Raw genomic sequence first — 14,195 nt, forward strand, 5'->3', positions numbered from 1 at the left:
GATCGATTAGTGTATAAAGAACTTGGAATCACAAAAGAAGTTCAAAAGTAAGTAAATCTTTGATGTAGTAGCGGAGATTAAATGCTCATATGTCAAATTTAGGGCCACCATTTTTGTATATGTGACTGTAGGAAAAAAGAACTTATGTAAAAAAAACTGTATATCCGGCCGCAACGCGGCGGGTACTTTTCTAGTTAGAAAATAATAAACAATAAGACGACTTATGCAATGAGAATATTATATAAATTCAAGCGTACCAAACAATGAATATGATTTTAATGCTTATTAAAATGTATGTATTATATTCTTGAAAGATAAACATGTACAAGCGGCTAGGGATTATTCAAAAATAGAAAACATTACAAAACAAGAGGCCGGTTAACGTACAATACCCCTTATCCTACATTATGTACGCGATAAGCTCAGCTTCCGATCTTCTATCTATTGAACACTGCGAAATTAATTTATATAATTAAATTAATCAAATTAATATACATAAAACCAACCGCGAAGGATAAAATTGACAACTCCTCTATCAAAATCCTGGTAATTTCGTTCGGTACCTTCTTCTTCTTCTTCAACCGACTCTTCTGCAAATCGACGTTCGCCGGTGCGATTTCATCCAATCGATTGTTCATCCGACGATTATGACAACTACAGCAGCTTTGGGAGGTATTAGATCTCCAATCGACAACAATGTTTACTAGACTAATAAAAATTTTGATATGATTGTTCTTGTCAATACATGCGATTGCACTTTAAATAGTAATATACACATGCGATTTTGTAACTATGACAACTAACTAATAAACTACAGCATAGAGATTATACACATGTGGTTTGTTACCTTGAAAAAAAATAATAGATAACATGCGATTTAATAATAATAGCATGCGAATTCTTAAATAACATCTATTGTAACATGCATGCGAATTCCCACATAATAATCACATGCGAATCCATAGAAAAATAAATAATATTCACATGCGAAAAACAAATAATAATCACCTGGAGACTTATTCATATGCAAAATCCATAGAAAAACAAATAATAATCACATGCGAATTCCCACAAAATAACTTTTGTAATATGCATGCGATTTAACTGGGGCACATGCAAATTCCTTATAGAAAATATTAATAACATGCGAATTTCAAAATAGTAACTTTTGTATCATGCGAATTCCATCTAGGATTTATTATCTGACATTATCATTGAAAAAAATAATAGCATGCGAATTAAATATTATCATGTGACATTATCATGCGAATTATTCCTTGTAAAAGTAAATGCATGCGGATTAAATATTATCATGTAACATGCGAAATTAATTTCTACTGGAATGCTCACTGACGAATTCAACATCTTCAAAATCAACATCTGTGTTTCGTTCGGTGTCGCTCTGTGGATCCATTGAAAACAACAATTGATTAAACTGATACGATTCATAATTACTAGGATAGTGGTGTAAGGAACTCGTGATCTGCTTATTGAAGAAATTGTCTAATTTGCCCTCTGCTGATTGAATGGATTGTTTGATATACCCTTATGTAGGAAAACTGAATCAGGGACACGTGTAGGGCTATTATAATCGCGTACGTATTGTATGATTAGGCGATTTGTATCCTACACTTCCTTTACAAAACAAATGAAAGAAATATACAAATTATATAAAGGCTAATTAGCTAACAGGTCAAGCCCACATTAACATCTTTATTATGTTAACATCCCCCCTCAAACTCACAATGCAACTGTACATTGAAATTTGTCACACAAGAACCGAAATCAAGATGCCGACTGAGCCTTGGTATATACGTTCGCAATATGTAAACTGATAGAACGAAGGGAAGCGAGATGGTTCCAAGCTGAAGATGATGCGAGTAAAATGACAATCAATCTCAATATGTTTTGTCCGCTTATTGAAAACAAAGTTCTTTGCGATCTGCATAACACTTTGGTTATCACAATGCAATGGGGGTAGTCTGAGAGATAGTAACTGATGCGTGTGGGTGTATATATATTTTAGGTGTATATTTTAAGCCCTTTTTACACTTTTTTGCCAAGTTTTAAATTTATAAAACACGATATTTACTAACACTACACACACATATGGGCAAGTGCACCCATCGTGGACGTAGTATAGTGTTGGTAAGATACCGAGGTCGTCCAAGGACACAAGAGCTTTTAATACCGGTTTATCCTCAACGTCTAATCAAATCAAAATGTTAGAAAAGATTTTTAAAACTAAGAAAATAAAACTAAATGCTGAAAAATAAAAATAAAAATAAAAGTAAAATAGATAGACAAGATGAATCACTTGGATCCGACTCGTATATAGTGTAACCTTTGATTATTTTCGCACTTTTGCACTTGTTTAAGAGATTATCTTAGTTATTATAGTAGGCCCCTCTTTTGAAGGTGACGTTACCCTCAACCCAGTAGTTTGAGTCAGCAAGGATACAATCCTAAAGGGTCGGATTATTGAAAGATAATTAATTAAGTTATTAATGCAAATTATGGTAGGCCCCTCTTTTGAAGGTGACGTTACCCTCGACTAAGTAGTCTGAGTCAGCAGGGATACAGTACTAAATAGACGGGTTATAGTATTAATAGTAGTTTACTTTTGAGGGGGTCAAAGAGTTTGGATCCCCGCCATCCAATACCTTTGGGTATTGAAGGAGATCCTACTAAATTTGACCCAGGTCCCTTGCAGGACCTCTAAACGCTGAACAAGGTCAAGACCCTTACCAAACCGTTCTCTTAACCCCCGACCAGGTAGCCAACATACCTCCATATAGACCGTGGAGATATGAATGGTGAAAATCTTTTATTTTATATAGACAGTAAAATAATGTCAAGACACCACGGACAAACGATAAGGAAGAATCACCTTCAACATAAGAAACTAGTTATTAAAGTCATTAATACAAAACCAAATAAAAAGTGCAAAAGATTAAAAATAAAAAGTATTACACTAGACACTTGTCTTCACCAAGTGATATAAGAGACTTAGGCAAACATGGCCTTTGATTGTCAAGAACTCTTACGATCAATCTTGGATCCCGAGACGACTCACACACTCTATGATGGACAATGGATGATGGTGGTGGATGATGGTGTTATGGTGGAGGTGGTGGAGTGTGAGAGAGGTGGTGTGCCAAGGGATGAGTTGAAATGGCTCCAAGCACTCCTATTTATAGGCTGAACAGAAGCCTGGGCACGGCCCCGTGCCCACTGGGCACGGCCCCGTGTCCGTCTGACACTCTCTCTCTTCATTAATTGTAATTCACAATTACAATAAATGCGCCTGCAGTACTTTGGCCACGCCCCCGTGTCCGCTGGGCACGGCCCCGTGGTGGGCAATAGAAGCTTCTACAGGTTTGTCTTTTTTCTGCTGCTTCTTGGGCACGGCCCCGTGCTCGCTGAGCACGGGGCGTGTTCAGTCTTCTGCCTTATCTGTTTTGCTTGGGAGGATGCTGTCGAGGGGTCGGGCAATCCACTTTTGTCCCTTTTCTTGTATTTATGTTAGATTTTGCTGTCTTTTTGCTTCTTTTGTTAATTTGAGCTCATTTAATCCTGAAAGTACAAAAGGAAGACAAAAACACACTTTTTCCAACATTAGTACTAAAAAAGGGTTAGTTTTATGCCACAATTGATATAATTTATATGTTGCATTTTGCGCGTATCAAATACCCCCACACTTGAATTTTTGCTTCTCCTCAAGCAAAACTCTTTATAATGTGGCTTTATTCACTTCCAAATGGAATGGTAGAAGAGAAGGTTTTTGGGCTTGTCATAGGGTGTCGGGATTTTCCAAGATCGTTTAGGTTTTATTTTTATTTATTTACAATCCTATTCGTCATGATTTATTAAAAACATTTCATAAGATAAATTACTTATTAAGGCATAACATACCTTTTTAAAATTCCATTTATATACAAGTTCACATACCTCACGGGGGAAATCACTCACACTCGGCCGAAGGTGTATTTTTAGTGAATCACTCAAGAGCGGCGTGGAACTTATTTCTACCATAAGCTTGCCAAGCAATCAATCCTCCTCCTTTTTAACTTTATACCTTTGTAAATATCAAGAGGACTTTTTGGGTGAAGGGTTAGGCTTGGGCTAAAGGTGGGTGGTTGGGTTAGTGGTTAGTTGAAAAAGGCGTAAAAGGCGTTGGTTTTCGTAAAACATTTTGTTTTTGTGACTATTTATTTTTAATGAAGTATTTATTCAAACAAGCTTTTGTTTGAGGAGCTTTGTTTGTTTATTTCTAACTTCATCATCATTAACTTCATCATCATTCATCATATATATATATATATATATATATATATATATATATATATATATATATATATATATATATATATATATATATATATATATATATATTTCAAGAGTCACACGAAAACCAAGCTTTGTTACTAAAATAAGGGGTAAAAAATGAAAAAGGGATTTTGGTGGGTAAAAAGGGTTTTGGGTTAAGAAATGAAAAGGTTTAGGCTCAAAGGGGTTAACTAGGGGGAATTTTTGGGTAGGTAAAAAGAAAAATGAAAATAATGGTGTTGAAAGAAAAAGGGTTAGTCCTAATGCCTCCATCATTTACTTACTTGGGTTTAAGTTGGTAAGGACCGAGAATGATATCGTGGCAAGTTCTAGAGTCGTAAGAACCAAGCGGCTATTCACACAAGAAACGAAAAATGAGCATTTAGTGTAAAGATATGTATTTGTATGCTCTTTAAAGGCTCAAAACTTACTTTTGTGGGAATGGGTTTTTACGTGATCAGGTATATATAATCAAATTTTAACTAAGTTTGTCATGCCGTTTCATAATTTTCTTATATTGGTTCTTTTTATCACGACGCTATCGGTTGTAAACTTATAAAAATATAACCTTGTTAGACTTAGAATTCCCAACTTAAACTCAGACAAGTAAAAAAAAAATTAAAAAATTTTTGAAAAAAATTTGGGGTGATTAGCGGTTCCAATAGAGTTTTGTGTAAGGCTTGTTATTAGGACTTGCGAAATTCAAGGTTTTAGCATCCCCCCACACTTAAATTACACATTGTCCTCAATGTGTCCCAAAAATAAGTTTTTAGGTTAATTGAATGTGTAAAATGGTGTTAAAAGCAAAATTTTATGTTACTGGCACTCTGGACACGGCCCCGTGTCCGTTGGACACGACCCCGTGTTCAACTGCCAGTAATGAAAACTTACAGAAGATGGACATGGGGGCGTGTTGGCTGGGCACGACCCCGTGTCTGGCAAAAATCTGCAGAAAAACAAACAAACAGCAGGTCTGGGAGGTGGGCACGGGGGCATGTCGGCTGGACACGTCCCCGTGTGGACTGTCTGCAAGGCTGAAAAACAGGTTTCTTTCTCCGGTTTTCCTGTCCTGGCTTTATTAGTGCTAATGATTAGCACTCTAAGCCTCACTTGTACCTGTTTTATCACTAAATACCACACCAAGCAATACCAAACGTCCTAAATTACCAAGTTAATCATCCAAACCATAAAGTAAAAGAAAAATAAAGCAGAAAGTAAAAAGGAGTTAAGGAAAGTAAATTGTCTAACACTCGGCACGCAGGCCGTCAATTGTTTTGATAGAAAAAAGGGACTTTAACCTGTGGGTTCACCATCAACCCGCTCCTGCTCCTTCTTCACCCACCTAATCCATGTCCTCATCGCTGTCATCACCTCCGTCCCCATGACCCGCCATATACTCCCGGATGTTCCCGATGTCGTCTTGGATATCGGTGATGCTTCGCTCAATAGCTCCGACCCGGTGGTATGTGTTGTTGGCAAGGTTGTATGTGTTCCATTTTTGTCTAGAAAAGCATATTCCAAACCTTTCGGAAGTTTCCTTGAGCTCAATGGGTGGGTCTTTAGGAGACTCCTTATTACGTGGCTCATCTAGATCAAGAACTTTAAAGGTTTGTTCTATGGCGACCCCTTCTTCAACAAAGTGGTCAATTTCTTCACTTGTATCGGGTGGTTCATCTTCATTTTCAATTAGGGGGTCATTATTGCCAAAAGGATATTTCATTGCACGCTCAAGATCTATGCTCCTTTTGAATGCCCCTAACTGAAGAGGTAGATTATTAAACTTCCGGTTTTTCAAAGCTTCATGAGTTTTTACAAAAGGTTTTCCCAACACTAGAGGAGCGTCATCGAGGATGACAAAGTCGGTTGGGATTACCACTTGATTTGTTTGAACCAAGACATCCTCCACTACACCAATTGATTTTATTACTTTCCGATTGGATAGAAAAATGGGTATTTGAAGTGGATTAAAATCACTAATACTTAATTTTTCGAAAATCTAATTAGGCATTATGTTAACACAAAGATCTTTATCAATAGTGACATTACTAATAAATGAATTTTGAAAAAAACATGGAACCGGTGTAATGTTAATTTCAAAAGGATCTTCTTTTATTAGTGAAGTTTGATCATTAGTTAACTTAACACTTACCATTTCTTCAATTTTAGTGTTAGTGTTTTACTCTTTTAAAAACTTAGCATGAGTTGGTACTAAACAGTGATTTTCGAAAGAAGGTGACAAGAGATTAATTTCTTCAAAATTAGACTCTTCTTGAATTTTAGCGTTATCGGCCTCACCTTTTTCGTTGTCTAACTCGTGTGTCGGTTTTTCACTTTCTTGTTCTTCCATTTTTACATTTTCAACTATCTCTACGTTATTATTACAAGTTAATTCTTCTCTTGCGCGGGATTCCTCTTCCCTTGCGCGAGATTCTTTTATGCAACGTTCGATAGTTTTAATGTGTTCTAATATCCTATCAGTCACTTCGGTGATAGAGAAAGGATCGGGATCCTTAAAGCTTGAATCCGGTTGTTCGAACCTTGGTTCCTCATAGTACCCATATGAAGTAGATGGTTCACACCATTGTTCTTCATTGTAAGCATATGATGGATATGGGTCGTAATTTTGTTCTTCATAGTACTCATATGAGGTGGGTTGTTCACATCATGGTTCCTCATAATAAGTATATGAAGGTGGTGGCTCATATCTTGACTCCTCAAAGTATGAGTATGAAGGTTCATACCTTGGTTCATCAAAATATGAGTATGAGGGGTGGGGTTCATACCTTTGGTCTTCATAGGATGTGTATGAAGTCGATGGCTCGTACCTGGGCTCCTCATAATAGTTGTATGAATTGGATGGTTGAAATAAGTTACAACATTGTACCGAGTGCGGGTTACCACAATTAGTGCAATATTCTCTCATATAATCATCCTCATCATAGGTGTAGTTGTAACCTCCTGAGTATTGATCCATAAGAATCACTCAGCAGACTACAACTGAGTCTCGGGACCAGAAAACAGAAACAAAGACGGAAACAGAGGCTGGACACGGCCCCGTGTCTGGTGAACACGGCCCCGTGTTCAGGGTCTGTATATGGGCGTTTTAATTAACGTTACTGGTCTCGTTGAGCACGGGGGCGTGTTCAGTGAGCACGGCCCCGTGTTCAGACTCTGTATCTGGGTATCTAACTAGAAATATGTAGCACGGGGGCGTGTTCAGTGAGCACGGCCCCGTGTTCAGGCTACTGTAAATGCAAACTAAACTAAAATGCAGAAAAATGTGCGCGCGTTTTAAAAAAGGTTTTGAAAAACTGATTAGGCCGTCGATTTTAAGCTTTCTTAAAATCCTTGTGTCCCCGGCAACGGCGCCAAAAACTTGATGCGTGTGGGTGTATATATATTTTAGGTGTATATTTTAAGCCCTTTTTACACTTTTTTGCCAAGTTTTAAATTTATAAAACACGATATTTACTAACACTACACACACATATGGGCAAGTGCACCCATCGTGGACGTAGTATAGTGTTGGTAAGATACCGAGGTCGTCCAAGGACACAAGAGCTTTTAATACCGGTTTATCCTCAACGTCTAATCAAATCAAAATGTTAGAAAAGATTTTTAAAACTAAGAAAATAAAACTAAATGCTGAAAAATAAAAATAAAAATAAAAGTAAAATAGATAGACAAGATGAATCACTTGGATCCGACTCGTGTATAGTGTAACCTTTGATTATTTTCGCACTTTTGCACTTGGTTAAGAGATTATCTTAGTTATTGTAGTAGGCCCCTCTTTTGAAGGTGACGTTACCCTCAACCCAGTAGTTTGAGTCAGCAAGGATACAATCCTAAAGGGTCGGATTATTGAAAGATAATTAATTAAGTTATTAATGCAAATTATGGTAGGCCCCTCTTTTGAAGGTGACGTTACCCTCGACTAAGTAGTCTGAGTCAGCAGGGATACAGTCCTAAATAGCCAGGTTATAGTATTAATAGTAGTTTACTTATGAGGGGGTCAAAGAGTTTGGATCCCCGCCATCCAATACCTTTGGGTATTGAAGGAGATCCTACTAAATTTGACCCAGGTCCCTTGCAGGACCTCTAAACGCTGAACAAGGGCAAGACCCTTACCAAACCACTCCCTTAACCCCCGACCAGGTAGCTGATGTGCGTGTAGTGTAATATAATTTTGATGTATATTTAAGCCCCTTTTTACACTTTTAGCCAAGTTTTAAATTTATAAAACACGATATTCACTAACACTAAACACACATATGGGCAAGTGCACCCATCGTGGACGTAGTATAGTGTTGGTAAGATACCGAGGTCGTCCAAGGACACAAGAGCTTTTAATACCGGTTTATCCTCAACGTCTAATCAAATCAAAAACTGAGAAAAAATGTTTTAAACTAAGAAAAATAAAAACTAACTAAATGCTGAAAATAAAAATAAAATAAAAACAGATAGACAAGATGAATCACTTGGATCCGACACGTGTATTAGTATAACCTTTGATTATTTTCGCACTTTTGCACTTGTTTAAGAGATTATCTTAGTTATTGTAGTAGGCCCCTCTTTTGAAGGCGACGTTACCCTCAACCCAGTAGTTTGAGTCAGCAAGGATACAATCCTAAAGGGTCGGATTATTGAAAGATAATGAATTAAGTTATTAATGCAAATTGTGGTAGGCCCCGCTTTTGGCGGTGCCGTTACCCTCGGCTAAGTAGTCTGAGTCAGCAGGGATACAGTCCTAAATAGCCGGGTTATAGTATTAATAGTAGTTAACTTATGAGGGGGTCAAAGAGTTTGGATCCCCGCCATCCAATACCTATGGGCATTGAAGGAGATCCTACTAAATTTGACCCAGGTCCCAAGCAGGACCTCTAAACGCTGAACAAGGGCATGACCCTTACCAAACCGTTCCCTTAACCCCCGACCAGGTAGCCAACATACCTCCATATAGACCGTGGAGATATGAATGGTGAAAATCTTTTATTTTATATAGACAGTAAAATAATGCCAAGACACCACGGACAAACGATAAGGAAAGATCACCTTCAACATAAGTAACTAGTTATTAAAGTCATTAATACAAAACCAAATAAAAAGTGCAAAAGATTAAAAATAAAAAGTATTATACTAAACACTTGTCTTCACCAAGTGATGTAAGAGACTTAGGCAAACATGGCCTTGATTGTCAAGAACTCTTACGATCAATCTTGGATCCCGAGACGACTCACACACTCTACGATGGACAATGGATGATGGTGGTGGATGATGGTGTTATGGTGGTGGTGGGTGGTGGATGAAGTGTGAGAGAGGTGGTGTGCCAAGGGATGAGAGAGAATGAAGCCAAGCTCCTCTATTTATAGGCTGAACAGAAGGCTGGACACGGCCCCGTGTCCGCTGGACACGGCCCCGTGCCCGTCTGACATTCTCTCACTTCATTAATTGTAAATGCGAATTACAATTAATGCGCCTGCTGTACTTTCACCACGCCCCCGTGCTCGCTGGACACGGCCCCGTGGTGGGCAATGGAAGCTTCTACTGGTTTGTCTTTTCTGCTGCTTCCTGGGCACGCCCCCGTGTTCGCTGGACACGGGGCGTGTTCAGACTCTGTTTCTTCTCCTTTGCCTTGGGAGGTGCCGTTGAGGGTCCGGGCAGTCCACTTTTGTTCCTTTTCTTGTATTTATGGTAGAATTAGTTGTCTTTTTGCTTCTTTTGTGATTTTGAGCTCATTTCATCCTGAAAATACAAAAGGAAGACAAAAACACTCTTTTTCCAACATTAGTACTTAAAAAGGGTTAGTTTTATGCCTTAATTGATGTGATTTATATGTTGCATTTTACACACATCAAATACCCCCACACTTGAACTTTTGCTTGTCCTCAAGCAAAACTCTTTAAATGTGGCTTACACTCCCAAATGGAATAGGTAGAAGAGAAGTTTTTTAGCTTGTCCTAGAGTGTCGGGAATCCAAGGTTTTTATAGGTTTTATTTATTTACAATCCTATTCGTTATGATTTATTTTGAACGTTTCATAAGATGAATTACTTATTTGGGCATAGCATGCCTTATTAAAATTCCATTTATATACAAGTTCACATACCTCACGGGAGATCACTCAACACTCGGCCGAAGGTGTATATTTTAGTGAATCACTCGAGAGCGGCACGGAACTTACGTCTTCCATAGGCTTGCCAAGCAATCAATCCTCCTCCTTTTTAACTTTTTACCTTTGTAAATATCAAGAGGACTTTTGGGGTGAAGGCTTGGGTTTAAAGGTGGGTGGTTGGTTAGTGGTTAGTAAAAAGGGCGAAAATCGTAACAAGCGTCGGTTTTTCGTGAAGTACCTTGTTTTTAGTGATTTTTTATTTTGAAGTATTTCTCCAAACAAGCTTTTCTAGCTTTTGTTTGTTTTTGACTTCATCATCATCATTTTTTTTTTCTTCGATCGTCACATAAAAAGGTGAGTTTACGAAAAAGCGAGCTTGTTACTAAAATAAATAGAAAAAAAAATAAAAAGGTTTTTGGTGGGTAAAAAGGGTTTTGGGGTAATGAAATGAAAGGTTTAGGCTCAAAGGGGCTATCTAGGGGGATTTTGGGTAGGTAAAAAAAAATGAAAAATAATGGTTTTGAAAGAAAAATGGTTAGTCCTAATGCCTCCATCATTTACTTACTTGGGTTTAAGTTGGTAAGGACCGGGAATGTATCGTCGTGGCAAGTTCTAGATTTGTAAGGACCGAGCGGCTATTCACACAAGAAACGAAAAATGAGCATTTAATCTAAATATGTGTATTTTTGTGCTCAATAAAGGCTCAAAACTCACTTTTGTGGGAATGGGTTTTTAATGTGACCAAGCATATATAATCGAATTTTTAACTAGACTTGTTATACCGTTTCATAATTTTCTTATGTTGGTTCTTTTTTTATCACGACGCTATCGGTTGTAAACTTGTAAAAATATAACCTTTTTAGAACTTGTTATTCCCAACTTAAACTAAGACAAGTAAATAAAAAAAAATGAAAAAGTTTTTTGAAAAAATTTGGGGTGTTTAGCGGTTCCAATAGAGTTTTGTGTAAGGCTTGTGTTTAGGATTTTGCAAAATTTCAAGGTTTTAGCATCCCCCCCACACTTAAATTACACATTGTCCTCAATGTGTCCAAAAATAAAGTTTTTGGTTGATTAGAATGTATAAAAGTGGGTTAAAAAGCAAAGATTTATGTTACTGGCATCCTGGACACGGCCCCGTGTTGACCGGGCACGGCCCCGTGGTCAAGTGCCAGTAACAAAAATTACAGAATTGAAACAGAAGCCTGGACACGGGGGCGTGTCCGCTGAACACGGCCCGTGTCCAGTTACCTGAACTGGGTGATTTTCTGCAGGGGCTCAGCACGGGGCCGTGTTGGTTGGGCACGGCCCGTGTTGAGCCTTCTGTGATGGAGATTTTTGTCGGGTTGCTCTGTTCTTCGTGCATGGTTCCATTTTTCTCGTTCCCTTTTTCATCCATTACCACCATGAGTGTGTTTTATTCTCAAAACAACCATCAATCTTAAAAACCATCATAACATTGCTAATAGAGAGACATTACATAAAGATAAAAATTACATAAATATTAAACTTATGGAGTTCTAGCCCTATGTTTTATTTTAATTTAGCAAAATTTCCAAGAAGCTACTAATCTTGGTTAGATAAGGCTTTGTAGAACTCCTCCTTTCGGGTGTGGTTCTCCTCATATGTCGGCAAGCCACTCCTCTACCTCCCTTGGAAGGAGAAAAGAGGGCTCGTTCGCATTAGTTTGAGGAGTTTCAACTTCCGCTGGAACTTCTTGTGGGTTTTCCATAGGAGGTTCTGCGGGAAAGTCTCCCCACCCGGTAGGGTTGTTAACACCGAGTGCCAAGTTCCAGTCTTGTTGTGGAAGGACTGGTTCCATAGGGGGTGCTACCAAAATGTTTAACCTTTGGTGCAAAAGGTTAATCTCTTGGAAGCTGCTTTCAAGTCCCATTGTAAGATCGTTAATACGGTCAATGAGGACCTCCTCTACTGACGTCATTTCGTCGAGAGCTTCCCTTAGCGCTATCACGTAGTGCACAAGTGTAGCTTCAACGGAGAGCCTCCTTCCCCTTCGGCTGTTTGAGGAATGAACGGATGATGTTTCACTGTTTTCACTCGCCATTCTACGAAAAATAAACCAAAAGCAGTTTATATGACGAAACAGTTTCTGGACACGGCCCCGTGCTCATTGAGCACGGCCCCGTGTTCATCTTTCTGCAGAATTTTGGAGCAAGGAATCTTGGGTTTTTAAGTTATTTTCTGAGTTTATGCAAGCTTTTTGACAGTAAATAACTCTAAACAATGTTACATAACATGTTTTTACCAAGATTCTATGATCAAAACTCATTGTTCCCTACCACAAAGATTGAAAATTCAAACTTTTCATGGTAGTTCTTGAAGAAAGATGAAGAAGAAGGAAATGTCTAGAAGAGGAAAGGACAAGATGGGTTGTTGGAAACTTCTTTTAGACTTACCTAGGATTGTTTGAGAGAAGATTCCTTCAAATCTCTGTCCCCAAGTTGGTCCAAATGTGCAGGATTTTTGGCTGCATTTATAGAAAACGACAGCCTGCTGGACACGGCCCCGTGTGCAGATAAAATTCTGACACAGTTTGTCCGTATTCTGATGTTCTGATCAGAGGGGAATCTTTTGGTGGACACGGGGGCGTGTTGGCCGGGCACGGCCCCGTGTCGGAAAGCTGTCTTATGAAGTTTTGTCTTTACTAAGGAGCTAATCTATATGGGGTGGCTCTTGACTTGTTGGAACAACCCCAAAGTGCCTAAGATACCTTAATTGTCCTATACTAAGGCGAGAACGCAAGAGGTTGTCGGTGAGGGTAATTCCTATTTTCATTCTAGGTGGACAAGTCCAACCCTTTCCCGGGCTCTCGTTAAAGAAGGTGTATGCCGAATCGCTCAGGTCTATGTATGCATCGAACGAAGTCGATGGGGAGTCCTTCACGGCACAATCGGCACAGGGACGACTATCATCCGCGTCTTTTCTAGGTAAGAAGGTATTTTCGGGAGCAACGAGGTTGTCGGAATGCGGTTCCAACATTTCCTCATGGTCATCATCTTGGGATGGATCTAAAAAATCCTTCCTAAGTTCTTTTGACCAATTGAGAAGTAGTTCTTCTAGTTGAAATAACTCGTCAAGGAGCATTTCTCCTAGAATATCTGGCTGGGCGCATTCGAGGGAGAAATAGTGCTTATTTTTACTTTCGCCCCTCTTAAGGTTACAAGGAATCGGTGGGTCTATATAGTGGGGCCTATAAGTGAGGAAAAACATTTTAATTCCTCATGTTCGCCTCCACATATTCGACACCACAAACCATAAGAGTGCCGAAAGTAAAAAGAATTACTATCACTCATGTTTGTGTCAGAAATTACCAACCGCCGGGATCTAACGGTTCTGTTTTCAGCAACTGAATCTTGGGCACGGGGGCGTGTTGAGTAGACACGACCCCGTGTTCAGCCTACTGTCTGACTTAAAATAGGATTGCCAGTTCCAATGATTGAGCACGGGGCGTGTTCAGCGGGCACGGCCCCGTGTTGAGCCCTGCAGAAGCTAAAAATCTAAGAAAAAATCCTAAAAAATTAAAGAAAAATAAAAATATGATTAGGCCGTTGATTCCTAACTTTCTTAAAATCCTTGTGTCCCCGGCAACGGCGCCAAAAACTTGATGTGCGTGTAGTGTAATATAATTTTGATGTATATTTAAGCCCCTTTTTACACTTTTAGCCAAGTTTTAAATTTATAAAACACGATATTCACTAACACTAAACACACATATGGGCAAGTGCACCCATCGTGG

This window comes from Helianthus annuus, chromosome 11 (genome assembly GCF_002127325.2).
Source record: "Helianthus annuus cultivar XRQ/B chromosome 11, HanXRQr2.0-SUNRISE, whole genome shotgun sequence".
NCBI lineage: Eukaryota > Viridiplantae > Streptophyta > Magnoliopsida > Asterales > Asteraceae > Helianthus > Helianthus annuus.